This window comes from Lactuca virosa, chromosome 3, assembly GCF_052849685.1.
Source record: "Lactuca virosa cultivar CGN04683 chromosome 3, Lactuca_virosa_CGN04683_v6, whole genome shotgun sequence".
NCBI classification, from domain to species: Eukaryota; Viridiplantae; Streptophyta; class Magnoliopsida; order Asterales; family Asteraceae; genus Lactuca; species Lactuca virosa.
Genome location: NC_136428.1, coordinates 107,213,968 through 107,226,711, shown reverse-complemented (window position 1 = coordinate 107,226,711; position 12,744 = coordinate 107,213,968).

Genomic DNA, 12,744 nt, shown 5'->3' with positions numbered 1-12,744 from the left:
ATGGGAATTTTATGCTTTGTGGGCCAACTTTGTGACTTAACAGATTAAGACCCATATTAATTCAGTAAGCTATGACTTAATAAAAGTATAGAGTATGTTCCCACCTTCACATGTATATAAAGAACATTGAAAATGGGTAAGAAACAAAGAAGTTATGAAGGCTAGAAGTTGGGACAAAAATGTCCAAAAGATGGAATTGAATCAGCCCAAAGGTTTGCTGCCAAGCAGTCACCGCGGCACGGTGAATAGATCACCATGGCTCCGTAAGTGTTACGAAGTATTTATAATTTTTCATATGATAGAGAAAGAAATATCAATGAACTTTTCCGCGACGCGACAATATGTTCCCCACAGCGCGGTGGTGCAAAGTAGGTTGTTGTTGACATCAGTTCAACTGGTCACCGTAGTGCAGTAACTAGTCCATCGTGGCACGGTTATGCACTCAAAACATAGGTTATGACCTTTTAAGAGCTTATTCGATCCATTTATATGTGGAGATCGATTTGGATCAAATGGGCGATTTCGCTGCCCAGATGGTGCCAAGAGAAGCTCGAGATGGTGGTTTGTTAGGATTTTCATCCTCTCCACATCAAGGTAAGATTTCTCATTTTTGGTAAAATGTTTGATTAAAGTAGATTGGTTGAAGTGATCAACCAATAGCTTGATTACCATGTTAATGATAGTGTTTAGATATGCTAATCAAGCTTAGAAAGTGATTTCTATGGTGAAATCTATGTATGTGAAGTTAGGGTTTGAAACCCTAACTAACGAGATTATGAATTGATGTATTAGAGTAGATTATAATGAACTGAGTAACATAGGATTCTTAATTCATTAATTAGATTGGATTAAGAGATAAAGAATGAAAAGATAGAGTTTTGATCAATTAAGTGGTTATTTTGACTTAGAGAGTCAAAAGCTCTTAATAGGCTAAGAAAAGTATTAAGATGCTTGTGTATGTGTATGATTAGGCCTAAGAGAAAAGAAGATGGATACAAAATGCATCGATGACATAGTACAAGAGAATGCGAAAATTAGTCTTCACAAACTGATAAGGTGAGTTATTACTCTCATTCTCTCTCTCTCTCTCTCTCTCTCTCTCTCTCTCTCTCTCTCTCTCCCTCTCTTTAAGTTATTGTATACATTTTATGTATATATACATGTATGTTTATGTATGTTAGATTCATGTATTTGAGCATGATATAAAGGAAGAAAATAAAGGATTATACATATTGTAATCCTATGTAAGATTATGTAATTGTGGTTATACATCTAAGACATGTATCTGAGCATGTATGTAACGACCCAGATTTCTATACATCTTTTTATGGGATTTATCAGAGTTTTATCTATACAATACATAATTCTACTCTAATTAAAACCTTTACATCCCCGGAATAATCACGGGTTTACAATAAAAATTTTACATACAATTTGAAACAACAATGAATACAATAATAACATTCTACTATCTATTTCTTCATTATGCTCTTGTCTTCTCTTCTGGTACAACGGCTGCTACAACCTGAACCTGCAAAACATAAAGCTCTACAATATCAGACACAAAGTGTTTGATGGGTTATTCTTCTTTCTTTTCTAATCTTTCTTTCCTTCTCTTTCTCATACTCTATCTTCTAACTCTTTCTATAATATCATACACTTCTATTCTTCTCATACATCTATCTCTTTCATCTTTATCTAATCTTTCTCTCTTTCTTTCATAGCATACACTGTTATCTTTTTCTTTTGTTATCTATCTCTTTCGTTGCTTTATTATTTCTTTCTACTCTTACTCTTAAGACTCTTATCATGCACTTTTCATATTCTTCTATTAGCCTCTTAACAGACCCTTCTCATGCTCTATTACTTAGCCTCTTTATAGGCTCTTTTCATACTTTATATCCGCTTTTAACTTTGCCTCTTCTTTAATCCGTCTCTTACACTACTCTTAGTCTCTTAATAAGCTCTTCTCAAGCAATATACATACTCTAACTCTTTTTATATCCACATCTCTAGTGCCTCAACACTCGGGACTCATCTAGACCTAAACATCACATATCATACTCTAAGGGAAAAACTGTTGGGTTTTGAGCACTATAACACTCCTATGGTGCACATGCAACCCTAGATTCTTTGGAACTATGCTTTCTCTAATTATACATGTATTTTCATATTTCCAAAGGATATAACTTAACTAGCATGCAATTCAAAGTAACAACTAGTTAGATAACTTACCTCTTGTGTAGTTCTTGACCTTGGAAGCTTGAGCACCTCAAATGTTGTGCCTTTAATGTGTCACAGATACCAATATGTAAAGGAGGCTCTCTAGAGAATAAGTTAGCTTTCAAAATCGGTTCACACACTCTTGTATGTAGGGTTGGCCGATTTTGTCGCTAAGGGGACACTTTTATAGTGTTTCTCAAAGCTAGGGTTTCATCCATGAAACCCTAATGCACCATGACCTTCCATATCCCTTAGGCTCCATAGGTTAAAGCTCCATGGACTATCCATGAACCACTTAGCCCACCCTAATGGATCTTTGGCCCACACTATAAGAATGGATGATTTACATAATCAACCCCTTAGATTTAATTAGTCACTTTTGATCACAAAATTAATTCCAAATTAATTATTGACCAATACTAATTAAATAATATGATTTGTCAATTAATATATTATACTTATAATATATTAATAAATCACCAATAATCTTATTCTCAAAAGTCCACCCTATCAAATTGCACTGGTGAAGGCAACCCAAAAGGACCATGCTCCAATCGGGTCAAGTACATACCAGATATAGTTATGGGCTTAGACACCAAATCCAACAGTCTCCAACTTGGATAAGTCTAAGAACTATAGCTGCCAATGTAACTTCAAGACCCGATTAGCAATCGTAGCTTCTAAAAGCCGCTGTCGAACTCTGACCCAGTCAGTGACTGTCCTTAGATAAATGGTCATATACTCCTCTGTTCTACAAGATATCAGCGGACAAATACATGGAACATAGTCATACTTATTGCCCGGCAATTAGTTTCCCGATTTCCGATTAGTTTGACATAGAACATAATTGAACATATCAATTTCGTCTGACCGGGCCCGATACATAGGTCAAAAAAAATCATCGAGGGGCCCAGATATCGCTTTTGATCCTTCCTAGGAGAATAGGAACAAATAAACTTCAACTTTATATGCTTGTACTAACTACTCGTTAAATCATGCATAACGATACATTTTATGACATCAAGTTATTGATGCGTTTACGCATCATCAATGCACAACCAATTTGTAGTCAACAACTCATATATCTTGGTTTGAAGATTATATGATATTATCATCTCACAATCACTCGTGATAAATTCCATGAAGTGATTCTGATGAGTGCGGGTTGATCCAATGCTCAAATTCTTATTTCACAAGCACTCATGAATGGTGTAGCAGACTCTTGCCATGTCTAACTCCTTAGACATCTATAGCCAACTCATGACAGTCTAGCCTCATACCTACTTCCAATGTATGATCGAATGTGGATAGTTTGAATAATTATATTATTCAGGAAGTCAAAACATGCAAAATGAAACAATAGTAAATAATTGACACAAGACAGTAACTTTACTTATAAATAAATAAAAACTCCTTTTATTCAATCATCAAAATGTCAATTACAATTTAGCTATTACAAGTTTCTAATTTATCTAATTACTAAAACTACTATCGTCTTTTAGCCCAATGCCTCTTGCATGCTGCAAGTTCTTAACCCTATTCAGTCCCTTTGTAAGGGGATCTGCTGGGTTGTCTTGTGACGATGTCCTCTTCACCACGAGGTGTACTTCTTCTACCTGATGTCTTATGAAGTGGTACTTTCTGTCGATATGCCTTGATCTACCATGATCTCTCGGTTCCTTGGTTAAGGCAACCGCCCCTTCATTATCGCAGAAAACGTCTATGGGCTCCTTTATGGATGGCATAACTCCAAGGTCTCCGATGAAGTTCTTCAACCATATCGCCTCTTCTGATGCTTTGCTTGCTGCAATGTACTCTGATTCGCACGTTGAATCAGCCACAGTCTCATGCTTGGAACTTTTCCAAGTTATTACTCCTCCATTCAGGGTAAACACCCAGCCCGACTGAGAGCGGAAATTGTCTCTGTCAGTCTGAAACCCATCGTCACAATACCCTAATATTCTCAAGTCATCACTCCCACCAAGGATAAGGATCCAATCCTTAGTCCTCTCCAGGTACTTAAGAATGTTCTTAACTGCAGTCCAGTAAGCTCTACCAGTATCTACTGACCATGCTCAAAGCAAAGGCCACATCAGGGCGAGTACAAGTCATAGCATACATGATTGAGCCAACTGCGGAAGCATATGGTATCCGGCTCATCTCTTCTATCTCAGCTTCTGTACTCGGACTCTTAGTCTTACTCAGTTTGGTATTGCTTTTGATAGGCAAGTCACCTTTCTTGGAGTTCTCCATGCTGAAACGCTTCAGCACCTTGTCCAAGTAAAAACTTTGACTAAGTCCTATTAATCTCTTACTCCAGTCTCTCAAAATCCTTATCCCTAGGATATAGGTAGCTTCTCCAAGGTCATTAATAGCAAAACACTTCCCAAGCCAAGACTTAACCTCCTGCAAGGTCGGGATATCATTTCCTATGAGTAGTATGTCATCCACATACAACACGAGAAAGCTAACTATGCTCCCACTAGCCTTGACATACACACAGGACTCATCCTCGCTTCTCGAAAATCCAAACTCTTTGACTTTCTCATCGAAACAAAGATTCCAACTGCGAGATGCTTGTTTCAATGTATATATGGATCTCTCAATCTTACACACTCTATTAGGGTATCTTGCATTGACAAAACCCTCTGGCTGACTCATGTAAACATCTTCAGCCAACTTTCGATTAAGGAAAGCGGTTTTGACATCCATCAGCCATATTTCATAGTCATGAAATGCAGCTATGGCCAACATAACCCTTATAGATTTGATCTTCGCTACTGGTGAGAAGGTCTCATCATAGTCAACTCCCTGAGTTTGAGTAAAGCCCTTTGCAACCAGTCGCACCTTATATGTGTGTATTTTTCCATCCATGCTGGTCTTCTTCTTGAATATCCATTTGCGCCTGACTGTCTTTCGACCCGGTTCATTGTCAGCCAAGTTCCAAAATTGATTGTCATACATGGACTGAATCTCGCTATCCATAGCCTCTTTCCATTTAGCCTACTCAGGGCCTGCAATGGCTTCCTTGTAGTTATTAGGCTCATCCAAATTCACCAATGTACTATCATTGATAAATGTATCACCTTTTGTAGTAATATGGAAACCATAATAAAACTCAGGTGCAGTCCTAACTCTGGTGGAACGCCTCAGAGGTATAGATTCGTCAATAGGTTCAACTGGAGTTTTCTCCTCGGGTTGATTGCTAGTGTTTGAGGTTCCTTCATCGCTTGACTCTTGAAGCTCTTCAAGGTCAATTTGCCTCCCACTGTCCCCTTGGCATATAAGCTCTCTCTCACGAGATACCCCTCCTCTCGCGACGAAGACAACATTGTCACTTGGTCGATAGAAGAGATATCCAAAGCATTTATGTGGGTAGCCGATGAAAATACATTGCTCACTTCGAGGTTCGAGCTTGTCGTGAGTCTCGCGCCTCACAAAATCCTCGCAGCCCCAAACTTTGATGTGGTCTAAAGTGGGAACCTTCCCAGTCCACATCTCGTGAGGTGTTTTGGCAACCTTCTTGGTAGGGACGAGATTAAGAATATGGGCGGCAGTCTCTAAGGCATACCCCCAAAATGAGATTGGTAACGAAGCTCGACTCATCATAGAACGAACCATGTCCAACAAGGTTCGATTGTGCCTCTCAGCCACACCATTCAGCTATGGTGTCCTAGGAGGTGTCAATTGTGAAACAATTCCACATTCCTTAAGATAGTCGTGGAACTCGATACTAAGATACTCTCCTCCTCGATCGGATCAGAGTACCTTTATCTTCTTGCCCAATTGATTCTCCACTTCTGCCTTAAAGTCTTTGAAATTTTCCAAGGTTTATGACTTATTCTTGATTAAGTAGATATAGCCACACCTACTATGATCATCAGTAAAAGTCACATAGAATCGGCTAGCATCTCTTGTGACAAATCTGAAGGTCCCACACACATCAGTGTGTATGAGATCCAACAAACCCTCACCCCTTTCACAAGTACCAGCAAAGGGTGACTTAGTCATCTTTCCAAGTAAACAAGATTCGCAAGTATCATCCGATTTCAATTCGAATGATTCCAAGACTCCAGCCTTTTGGAGTTGGCCTATGCGCTTCTTGTTGATATGTCCAAGACGACAATGCCATAAGCATGCTTTATCCAAATCATTGGATGAATCAATGTGTAACACATTATTTCCTAGGTTATCTACAACATTCACAGTTTCATACACACCATTGCAAGGTAAAGCTTCAAAATAAAAGACACCATTATAATAAGCATAAATACCACCATTATTATTATTAAAATCAAAGGTAAAACCTTGTTTATACAAACTATGAAAGGAAATAATATTTCTCACCATATCAGCCGAGGACCAACAATTATTCAAATCTAAATTTAAAACATTACTAAGTAATAAAGAATAAACTCCAATCTTGGTCACAGGCGACACTTTCCTATTTCTCATGGTTAAGTTTGTCTTCCCGTGCTCCATATCCCTACTTCTTTTTAGTCCCTGCAAATCAGAACAAATGTGAATACCACAACCTGTATCAAGGACCCAAGAATTAGCATGAGATGTATCATTAGAATGAATAGTGTAAATACCTGCAAATCAAGGCTTGATTTTCCCATCCTTAATATCCTGCAAGTACTTTGGGTAGTTTCACTTCCAGTGCCCCTTTTCATGGCAATGGGAGCACTCTGCTTCCTTTGGATTGGTAGAGGGCACAACAGAACCAACTTTGGTTCCGCTAGAAGAAGATCCATCCCGGGACTTTCCCTTGGAAGGAGCCTTCCTCTTTTTAGCCTTACCATCTCCAATTTCCAGGACATGGGCAGTAGCAGTAGGAGTAGGAGTAGTAGCAACAGATTTGCCTTTCATGTTGCTTTTAGCAGTTCTGACGAGTCCCTGAAGCTTGCTAAGAGTGACGTCCTCCTTGTTCATATGATAGGTCATACGAAACTGATCATAACAAGGAGGTAGAGAGGGAAGAATAATATCAATAACTAATTATTCATCAAAGTTGACATTCAATTTTAGCAAGCGGTCCACATATCTTTGCATTTTCTGCAAGTGGCCCGTGATGGATTCTCCATCCTTCATTTTAGTGGTGATCATGGAGACTATGATCTCATACCTCTCCTGCCGAGCTGATTGATGGTACCTTTCCATCAAATCTTGGTGCATTTCATAGGTCCAGAAGTCCTCATAGGACTTTTGTAGCTCAGCGGACATGGTAGCTATCATTATACACGAAACTTTTGTCGCATCCCTCTCATGAACCCGGTACTCCTCAATTTGCTCGGGAGTAGCAGTTTGCTCATCAATTTCCTTCAGCTCCTTATCTAGGACATATTCTTTGTCCTCATATCGAAGGGCCATGCGAATGTTTCTGATCCAATCATTGAAGTTGGATCCATTAAAGATGGTTCTCCCTACTAAGTTCATTTGGGAGAAAGAGCCTGAAGGGTTTGAGCGTGAAGCATTGTTTGGGATAGACATCTGAAAAAGAAAAGGAGCAAAGTTAAATTAGATGAGAATCCTTAATAAATCACCCAAATGAAATATTAAGGCTAGGATCCAACACAATATTCTGCAATTGCGAAGAGGGATGCCGTAATCCAATTGTTAAATATTTGAAAGTAGGTAAATGACGAATTACCAATTTCGACCATGAAAAACGAAATTACTTATTAGGTTTTAATTGGATTTGAAATTCCTAGATTCTTTTGAGATTCATTGAACTTTCAATGGCATGTTTAAATCTCGATTGTGCCCTCTCAAGTTTGTGACTGGGATGTCGAGGATCACAAACAAGGTGTGAATAACCATGCAAATATACTTGGTACTCTTAATGTTACAAATCACCTAACCAATGTGCCGGTTAACCACACGCTCCATTTATCTATGATTAACATTAAGCTACCCTTTGCCACTCTTTATTAGCCCCAAATTAGTGTGCCGGTTAACCACACACGCTCCACTAACGACATAATAAAGTGCAAAGTGTAATTTCATGGATTAGCACCTACTCACATTTTTACTAAAGTAACTAAGATTGAGAATTTAATAATAGGTTTAGTTACATTATAATTTCATTATACTTTTAATGAGAACTATTGTCTTGTCCTACCCGTTCGGCTAACGACCCTCCACCAGTCAAGGAAGCGGTGGGTGAGAATGGACACCCATTAAACTGCCATTTTATAGGCAATAACCTTATACCCCCTTATAGACTGGCTTCGTGAATGAGGCCTACTAACGGTAAGACTAACTTTTCTTCCATATATATATATATATATATATATATATATATATATATATATATATATATATATATATATATATATATATATATATATATATATATATATATATATATATATATATATATATAACGCCCGCAGATTCGGGGTAGTCAATTTAGAGACAATAAGCATCAAAAAAATCAGTTTTTGATGGAAGATTATTTAGAAGGATTAATCTTAACCAAGTAGTAGTATATGTTACATGGGTTCCGTACATATAAAGAACTCCGAAATCCGAGTTATAACGAAGAAGTTATGGTCCGTCGAAGTTTTACGGCAAAACCGACACGGCACCGGGAAACGTAAATAGTGAATTTACGATAGAGGACTTTTTAGCCTTAGTAATCTAAACGAAAATCGTAGAATATGTTAAACCGAGAGCGTCCATAAAAAGAAAGCCCAAATCTGACTTCGTATGAGGAAGTTATGAATTTCCTAAGATTTGGCCTAGCAATGCACAACCCGAAACTCGAATTTGAGATCGAGCGATTTTTGGCCAACGCAACCTATATGAGAGTTGAATATCTCATTAATAGGAACTCAACGATAAAAAGACAGATGAAAACGGAGTCTGTATGAAGAAGTTACGAATTTTACGCGGACATTTAACAGTGTAATCTTCTCATACTATTAAATTTAAAATCGGTCGAGAATTAGTCGATGGAGTCAAATTGAAAGTTGTAGATATTGTCTTTACCTACGCATGGATATAAAGAACGTCAAAAACGAAGTTCGTATGCGAAAGTTATGAATTTTTACAGATTGGCTGTTTTACTTGCGTCCGGCGCCACGTGTCAGCACCAGACTTTGCCTTGGAGCCTACGCAAGGCTCATGATGTGAGCACCCTTTCTCACGACGTGAATCGGCCCAGACAGCCTATAAATAGAGGTGTAAATCACCCCCAAAACTCACACCTTTCATACTCTTTCTCTCTCATTACCCCCAAACCCTCTTCCCCCTTCCCTAGCACCTCCCAGGTGCTAGAGGCGAGTCCCGGAGCGCCGGAAGGCTCTGAGAAGAAGAGCTTTCGACTCGGAAGTTCTGTCCCTGCAGAGCCCGACTCCTAGCCCAACCCCTGGTAAGTGAGATATGCTTACCCTACCTTAAGTATAGCTTATGTTTAAATATCGTAATGTTATTAGGACCTTATAATGAGTATTTGGGCTATTATTATGGGTTATATAAGTGTCGTTGTGATATCTTTTTAACTACTCGTGGTACGGGGAATCTGGTTTAAAGGGCCGCATAGGGTTGTTGGATTTCAGAAGTGCTATATGCCAAAATGGTCCTGCCCTCCGGTGTTTTATGTCTGGCCCCTGTCTGTACATAGTAGGTGAAGAGTATTGTTTAACGCTTATATAATAGGAATAATAGCTAGACTATTAATTAGTCTCGGCGAATATTAGACTAAACTCTAGTGGTAATGATACTAGGTTCTGTCAAAGGATGTGTTTGAAGTAAACGAAGTGTTGTCCGAGTACCGAGTCACCACCTTATCAGGTGAGTGCATAGTTACTTTCATCTTACACATAGATATGAAGTATTTTCTATAAACTACGTGCTATGTGTGCATAATATCTGTATACTTGCTATCTATGTTGGATGAATGATTTTATACATTTTTTAACTGATTTAAACTGTATATGTATTTTATATCTACAAAATATGTTGGGTAAAACATGGGTAGATGAAATATGAATTGGATAATGAGATGAGAGGTGGTATAGACCATGAGATAAGGGTGAGAGGTGAACATTGATAGAAGCCTTTTACCCAAGTGTTGGCTCTGTCATTCAGCAGAGTATGGATGACAACCACGGGCTATTCTAGAAAGGCCAATGGAACACTAGCAGGCTCGCAACCTGTAGGTGTTGTGAACGATGTGTTCACCCGGTGTACTCTAAACCCTGGCGATCATGCGGACTTGGTGCCTAAACCTTGGCGATCATGCGAACTTGGTGCCTAAACCCTGGCGATCATGCAGACTTGGTGCCTAAACCCTGGCGACTATGCAGACTTAATGCCTAAACCCTGGCGATCATGCAGACTTGGTGCCTAAACCCTGGCGACTATGCAGACTTAGTGCCTAAACCCTGGCGATCATGCAGACTTGGTGCCTAAAACCCTGCCGACTATGAGACGTAGTGCCTGTTGAGTAAACCATGGCAACGATGAACTTCGTGCCGATTCCTTAAGATAATCCTTAGGAATAAATGAACGAGGAATAGCTGATTCTTAGGATAGAATAAAGAAGATAATGGGGATGGGTAATTGGGTTGATTGATTAATTGTTTGAATATAATAATTATATTATTGTGGGTTGAAAACCCTATGTACTCACCAGGTTTCCCAACCTGACCCACTCAAGCTTATTTGTATCACAGGTGTCGATATGAAGCTACTTTACACTGAGAGATTTAAAAGAGATGTAGATCACTAGTGTAAATGAATGTAAGTTCTGTTTATGCTTATGTTTCTGAATTGACGATGACATCCCAATGTTTTAAAAATGAATAAAATACATTTCTTCGGAAATGATTTGATAACGTATTTATCATGTTTTTCTGGGAACAAATTCCGCAACATTTTTATTAAAAGAAGTACTCTGATTTTTATAAAGCATAAACAAAATCGGTCTTTTTTGGCCGTGAAAATGGGGATGTCACAGTTGGTATCAGAGCATTAGTTTAAGCGAACTAGGAATAAGGATTTATTTCTAAACTTAAACTTAGAATGCTAAGCGATGATCGTGAGGAGTGTGTCTACTATATTTAGATAATACACCTTAATAGACACAAGCACTAGCTTATTTTGGGAAGATGCCTAAAATGCTTTTATGTGCTAACTGATTTATGATGCTTTATGATGTTATTATTTTATTGGATCTATGGTCTATTGCCAACCGGATCTAGAAACTTTATGTGTTCAGATTTCTAAATGTTTAAATACGGTATTAGAACTGGCATGTAACTTTTCAGAGTAATAAGGAGGATTACGCGTCTAAATCTTCTCTATCTATATTCTCGTCTCGATGCAATGAATGCATGCTTCCGTGAAAATAACGTCATGGTGAAAGACTCATAGAGAATTGAGTAAATAGAGGAAATGAAAAGGCTTATGATAGTGACTGACACCTATCGGAAGATATCGTAAGAGTGGTATCTTGCCTTTAGAATATGTTAAGTAGTATGTTTAGAGGAGTATGGTACGTCCGAAGTACACCTTCGATCGGCGGGATGATGGAATGATTGGTGTAATTCCTGAAGTTGTCCCATCGTATGGAGTTTCCACCGCCAAACCGAGTTGAAGTAGAATTAATGATTGAACATACGCATGGAAGAAGTCCTAGTAGAGTCTAGGGAAAATTTTATGATTGTTTGGACATATTTATATGTGTTAAAAATTGTTTTTTTTTTTTGTGATAATGACTTGGAAAACTGCGAGACAATACTTGGGACGAGTATGAGTAGGTGTGAATGGTAGTAGAGGCCTATACTACCGGAAGCACAGGACTCACACTTGGATCAGGGAAAGTCACAAGGTTACCAAGGAGCTAGTAATTGATTTCGTTTTATTCGAGTATGTCGTTACCATTGTTTCGGTAATGACTAAGAAGATGATTGTTATTTCGACCCTAATGGTCATATCAAATTGAGTCCAACTACAATGAGTATGTTACGTGGTTCTGAGAACCAAGTTTGATGTAGCATCTGACTTAAGCCAGAAGATTGAAATCAAAGCGATCAATAGAAGTATCGCGCTCGTTGTTAACGAAGTTGGTAGCTAGAAATTCCACATGTTAAAATGTGATTATATCACATTAGAACATGAAGGAAGGTATATTCCATTCTGGAATTTGACTCTAAAAGACCTGAGTCTAAACGTTGCGTTACACGATGATATGTCATTAGAATATGACACATCGTTCCATTGCAGTAATCAAAGAACCCATCTTGAGTTTGTTAAGAAGAAGAAGGAGTCTCTATTAAAGATTGAGATTGTGACATGAAGGTCACAATTGAAAGTCTAACGTAAGATAAAGAGCGGGTGCAAGATCGAGCACCGCCTGCAGTCAAGGAGTCCAAGAGTTAAATACTCGTTCGAAGCAACATAGAAGTTACGGTTATTACCTAGGATGAAGAATTAACGAAGGTAGTCATTATACAAGCCCTGTTTTGTTGATGATTCCGGGACGTAATCATCCTAAGGGGGAGATAATTG